Source organism: Taudactylus pleione, unplaced genomic scaffold, assembly GCF_031769625.1.
Source record: "Taudactylus pleione unplaced genomic scaffold, aTauple2 ptg000040l, whole genome shotgun sequence".
Taxonomy (NCBI): Eukaryota; Metazoa; Chordata; class Amphibia; order Anura; family Myobatrachidae; genus Taudactylus; species Taudactylus pleione.
The window spans coordinates 34,347,824-34,354,300 of record NW_028284442.1 but is presented as its reverse complement, the minus strand read 5'-3'; the positions used below and the strand labels follow the sequence as shown (position 1 = coordinate 34,354,300).

The window sequence follows — 6,477 nt, the reverse complement described above, 5'->3', positions numbered from 1 at the left end:
GGACATTACATTTGGTTGGTCTCGGTATGTGATATTTATATTACATTTGTTTGCAAAACCATTTAAAATACATTTAATAATCATAATTCCCTTTTTTTGGTTCAAATGCTAAATACATGTTTTTGTAGATGTTTTTTTTTATATTTTTTTAGGTTTGTGGTACTGCACATCCCAGCATGCTTTGTTTTTGTTTTTTTTAAATAATAAAGCCCATAGCCAGATTTCTTAAACCAAACATCAAAAAACACATGCAAAATTGACAGAAGAATAGACAAAAAAAAACAAAACGATTGCATGCTGCTTGCATCCGCATCGAAATAGGCAAATGAACCATCGAAAGTGCAGATGTGGAAACTTGACTCTGCCAAAAAACCACGATGGTCACATAGCTTGGCGCCGACGAGACTCAGGAGGTGTGTTTTCATTGTGATGGGAGTCTACTCTCCTACGATGTGTGCTGCGATTTTGCGCTTGATTTGCATTTTCTCGCTCTTTTATGATACGATCGATCACGCCCTCGTGACCGCCTCTGAATGAGGGCCCATGTGTTTACAGGTGTGAGTCCCAATTTTACGGCACGGGGAAAAGGCTATTTATTGAATAGCTTTTCCCCGCGCCGCTGGTATTTAGGACGACAACCCCGCGGCTATTTGAATATGCCCCTTGGGTTCGTAATCTGGTATCTTATAGATACAAGATAGAGTTCACCTTCAATCCTCCAATGCGATTTTTCACAACAGAGTTTCCTGTCGATCTTTTGAAACAACTAGTTTTGCATCAGGCGATCGACTGCACGAAAAAAACAGGGGTTTTACTCAAACCTTTTTGTGGTTCCGAAGCCGGATGGGTCAGTCCGACCCATTCTAAATCTCAAGTCCTTGAACCAGTATTTCTCCTTTCACAGGTTCAAGATGGAGTCTCTTCATTCTGTGATTGTGGGACTAGAAGCAGGAGAGTTTTTGGTGTCAATGGACATCAAAGATGCCTATCTGCATGTTCCAATTTAGGAGCCTCACCAGGCTTTCCTCAGATTTGCCATCAGGGAGACTCATTACCAATTCCAGGCCCTGCCGTTTGGTCTCTCGTCAGCTCCCAGAGTATTCACCAAGGTGGTGACTCATCTGCGCTCTCGAGGGGTGACTATTGTCCTGTACCTGGATGACTTGCTCATCAAGGCTCCGTCGGCAGAAGTCCTTCTGCGCCAAGTGTCCCTTACACATCAGATACTCCTACAACATGGCTGGATTGTCAATTTCCAGAAGTCTCAGTTGATGCCGTCGCAGAGACTTTAGTTCCTGGGTATGATTCTGGACACAATCCTTCAGATCTTCCTGCCAATGGACAAGGCCATAGCTATCTAGGAGCTGGTTCACTTGGTGCTCAGGCTAGAAAAGTGTCTGTGCATCTTTGCATTCGTCTCCTATTGAAGATGGTGGCCTCCTTCAAGATTTCACTCCTGGGTGTTTCAATTAGATCTTCTGTCTCAATGGTTGGGGTTCTACCTACAGATGCATCGGCTGGTGCGTCTGCCTCCTCAGACCCGCATATCCTTGCTCTGGTGGCTCCGGACGGACCATCTGGCAGCGGGTCGACAATTTGGAATTGGACCCTGGTCACCACGGACGCCAGCCTCCGCGGATATGTAACTGTGGTCTTGGACAATCCCTTCCAGGAGCGTTGGTCGCGACAGGATTCCCTCTTACTGTATCAGGGCTTTGATACAGGCTGCTCCTCTGCTACAGGGTCTTCTGGTTTGGATACAATCCGACAATGCTAAAGGGGTGCCGGGGATAGCCCCGGGCTATCAGCCTGGGGTGCCCTGGAGAGGGGGGCCCCTTTATTGGAGGGGTCCCCACCTCCACCAGGGATCCCCAGCCTGGGCTGACTAGTGGTCAGGAGTAATGCTTTGGCTGGCTGGGGGACCCAGTGTAAGGGTTTTCCTGGCTGTGGCATTACCCCCCGCTACTAAAAGTTTGGTGCTGGTTATGGAAAATTACAGGGGACCCCTACGCTTTTTGTCCCCTGTATTTCTAGAACCAGGACCAGATCAGAGCCCAGTGGTGGTTGCGCTAAATACAGAGGACCCCTACGTCATTTGTACCCTGTATTTTGGCAACCAGGGCTGGTTCTGAATAGCCTGGTGCTGGTTGTGTTTAATACAGGGGACCCCTATGTCATTTGTCCCCTGTATTTAGACACAACCAGTACTGGGTCTCCAAAGCCCGGGGCTGGTTCTTTTTTTGGAGGAGGGGGACGCGCCATTTTTTTTCGATTTTTACACAGGTTTTAATTTTTTTAAACACAGAAGCACAGACGGATCTCACTGATCCGTCCGTGCATCTGTATTTATTTTTTTACACGCAGTTCTGTTCGTGCAGAGTTGTCTGTGATGGTTAAGTATGTTCATATTTCAAACTCAAATTGAAAAAGGTGTTCTATTTGAGATTTCTATTTGGGTTCGTGTTTGAGTCTTTTGCGGCCGATTTGCACTATATGTCGGCTGCAATGACAAATTCGAATCCCTAGTAAATTGTGGTCCTATTGATTGATGTCTATGAGAAAACTCAGTTGAGTATGTAGTGTAGTATGTGTATCCAGTGTCCGTGTGGCCCCCGGGAATGGGCGCTGGGAGAACTATATCTCCCAGCAGCCCTTGCCCCTCTTACTAGCCCCTGGAGCCTCCCAGCAGCCGCGGAGACCACCCGGGCAGTTAAGTGCAGAATTATTTTTTTAAATTTTTCGTGGTGTGGGGTTTTCAGCGCTGAAAACCCCACGGCCACTTTTTTTTAAACCTCGGGCGCAATGGACCCGAGTTTTTTTAACTCGCCAAATCTCACACCCAATTGAATATGCCCCTATGTGTCCGAACACATGTTACCGTCAGATTTGCGGGTGTTCTCGCCCGAGATTTCGACATCGAATAGAGCAAAGTCGCCTATTTTGCTTCATTTGATGTCATTCAAGCTTACTAAATTTGCCCCTTAGTATGGTCAGGTGCTTATTAGCTAAAAAATAAAAAAGGCAGAGTCCCAGGAAGCATAGAGTAAGATACCAACTAAGGCCGTATTCAATTAGTTTTGCGTCCGCGATAAAAGTTTTGCCTACCCGACTTTCCACCGACATCGCTTGTTTTGGACTCGGAAACTTATCATGTGCGCACCCGCTATTCGCCCTATTCAATTTCAAACCACGCGAAAACGGGACCCAGCGAATGTGAAACAGGCGGAAAGTGCTGTCAGAAGTGGGGGAATCAGTCTGAACCCCCCAAAAAGATGCACTAACATTGGGGATCAATGTAGATGTGTCCGAATAGCCCTAATAAAGCTATTTGGGGTACTTAAGTTGTTTCAATTGCTTCTGTTTAGTGTCTTTGCACAAGTGGTGAAGAATGGCATTAAGCAGTATTTTTTGGTGAAAATAAGTTTTCCTGTCAAATTTGAGGTACTTGAAAATGGGTGCTAGCATATTTTAAAGTCTCCAAAGTGAAGTTTTAAAAAATGTGAAAAACGCACCTGAAATCTTAAAAACACCTGACCAATCCTTGCAGACCTCTAAGAAGTCTATTTCGCTAGTTTTTATGCTTGTCCCCCCACAATGAAAGTACTTTTTTGGGGTGTTTTTAACTTTTTTCTGGAAATTTTTGACACAGTTGTCCTTTGGGGGCTGTCCCAAGGGTTCTGGGTGTTTTCCCCACCTTTGCACCCCAAAATAAAAATGTTGCACTCCTTTTCTCCTGCTATTCTGAGACGAATCATTTTCGCCTATTACATTGCATTGACTTTCCACATATGCCAAAAGCGGCTAAATTGAATACGGAGATAAGTTTCCGCCACGCGAAAAGCCGAGATTGGCGATACTTTTCCACGGATTTCGCCTTTTTCGTGTCTAATTGAATACGGCCCATAGACTCTGTACCGCTCAAGTTCTAGGCAGAGAAACCACAGATTTGACACTGGATCTGAGCCAGTGACATCTGTCATTAATATGGTGGTTACAAAAAAGGAATATTGAAAACAAACAATATAAAAGAACAGCAGGAACGTGCCCGCCAATATTATTCAAACCAGGCCTGACCCTGCCTTAACTTCCTGGAGGGTGGCCCTCAGCCTGCAGAAATAGCAGCTGCAACTACAGTCTGTTATGATATACACAACTTAAGCTCTGAGGGTGGAATAGAACCCGGTTCTTGTACACTTTAAATGGAAACCTCCATGGGGGCTACTGCATTAGAGACTTATTCTACTGAGTTATTTCAGTTCAGTCTGCGAAATGTCAATTTTATGGAGTACCGGAAAATACCCTGATAGGGGTACCTATACAGTTATGCAGAATGCATGTAAGCTTAAATATTAGTGATCCCACCCATAGGAGGGATAGGGAATAATAACCTGTAGTCATATCGCATCCCTAAAAGGAGGGATTTAGGGTCTAAAAGGTTTTCCCCTGAGATTTATAATGAAAATATTCAACCGAAGATTGGTTATATACACTGGAGGGAGGACTTGTGATGAGTATTTTTTCATGATAACCTGTTGCTTCTGCCATGATGAACTGCTGCTATGAATTTGTTCACAAGCCCCTCTAAACCTTGACATTGTTATGTGTTCCACACTGGATTAATATATTTTTCTATGGACTAACATGGATGTGCTGACTCCTTTTTTTCTATAGATATATATATATATATATATATATATATATTTGAACATTTATCCACCAGAGAGAATGTCTATCTCTTCCCAAGGGAGAGTTAGTGCTAGGCTGAGTTAGTTTACCGCCAAATTCCTGAACCAGGTGAGCCAAACTCCCAATAGCAGCATTGCATAATATAGATAGTACTTAGAATACTGCGTTCTCAGAGAGAACATACCTCCAATTGGGAGCTAAATTACTGCAATTTTTAAAATTGCCCTCCAGATAGGGGCTAATCAGATATTACCTGATACGAACAGATACTACACTAGATTCTAGTCAAAGGCCGCGAAGCGATAGCCCAAGACCTAGGTGTTGTGCGGCAGTATTGCCCCCCATTAGAAACAGCCTGAGCTGTACCTGGTCCTGGAGACCTTGTGCCCCTGGAGCACACATGCAAAATCACACATCTACATATATTATATACATGTACAGACGTAAAAGATAGTCACAGCCACATGACACACATGTATATTATACCTATATACTATGTATTGTATAATGGTTGCTTACGGAAGCAGAGCTTTAGTAAAACATATGTGTCCTAAGAATCAAACCTGTGACTATCACAGTCTAAAGCTGTGGAACATGAGCTCTAGCACATTGAGCCACCAGATCTATTCTTCACTGGCCTATTTTAACCCAGCTTCCAATTTTAGTATAAGTGCTGCCGAGGCAAGCACATTTATATATATATATATATATATATATATATATATATACACACACATGCACACCTCCCATGTGTAGCAGGGATGGCTGTGAAGTTATAGGGGAGGAGTACTTTTTCCCTGTCTTAAAAATAAATAAATATAAGTCTGAGGTGACTGGGATGTTTAAATATATTTTACATGTTTGTAAACCTGCTATAAGGTATGGATGAAGCATACAATGTACCACATAGATGCCAACCACTGCGCTAATGCTGAGCGCAGGCAAATTCGGGACACGCTATAGTCTTATTTACTATCAGCTTCCCTACCACTGGCTTCACTAGAAAAAAGGCGTGCTATGTGTGAGCGTGCCAACAGGTAGGTATGAGGGATGACTCTTAAGGAGCTGTGATGGTTGTGCCTCCCTTCCATCTTAGAAATGACAGATGTCCTGTGCAATAAGAGAAGTCTGGCCTCTAATTTTGGGCTACCAGGACATTTGGGGAGTTCCACTTAAATCCCATCCTCTGGTTCCCGAGCAGGGTTGCGGGAGTTACCGTGTCACTAAGCCCAGCCCCCCGCCTCCAGCTGCTAACGCTGGCTAGTATTTCTGGCAATGCAAAACTTATATTAGCCTGGGGCAGAGCCAAAAGGCTACAGGAAGTCAAGTTTAAATAGAACTGTTATGTATAGCAGCCTTTATATTCTGAGTCGTCCGCCATTGCATATCCTCACTAGAAAATGGCAGGACCACGCTGTCTGGGAGACATCCAGGTTTGTATAGCGCACTGCTGCCTAAATGATGTGAGCCACAGAGGAGCTCACCTGTCAGTGCTGTGCTACCGGATTTAATCTGCTCTAAATGCAGCGGGACGCGGCAGTCTCCTCCTCTGATTAACAGAAGAAGTTAGAGCAGAGCCCTGTATATGTGACAGCCGCGACTGCGCATCACACTTCCCAGCAATTTATCCCACCGCCCCTGCTAGTCAGGGGTGGTGGTCATACTCATCACTGCTGCGGCCAGGATGCTGGGCAGAGGGGCTAGCGCAGGACCCGGACACTAGCTTCAGTAAACTGTGGTGGGCCCCCGCTGAGTCTGAAATTAGAGCCCCATCCAGGGACGCCGGACACA

The 6,477-nt window shown here is 44.8% G+C and overlaps 1 pseudogene; it reads right to left on the bottom strand.

Annotated features, from left to right (window-relative positions):
• Positions 1 to 4,878: 4,878 nt before the first annotated feature.
• LOC148538523 (U2 spliceosomal RNA) lies at positions 4,879 to 4,990 on the bottom strand (annotated as a pseudogene).
• Between the last annotated feature and the right edge of the window lie 1,487 nt (positions 4,991 to 6,477).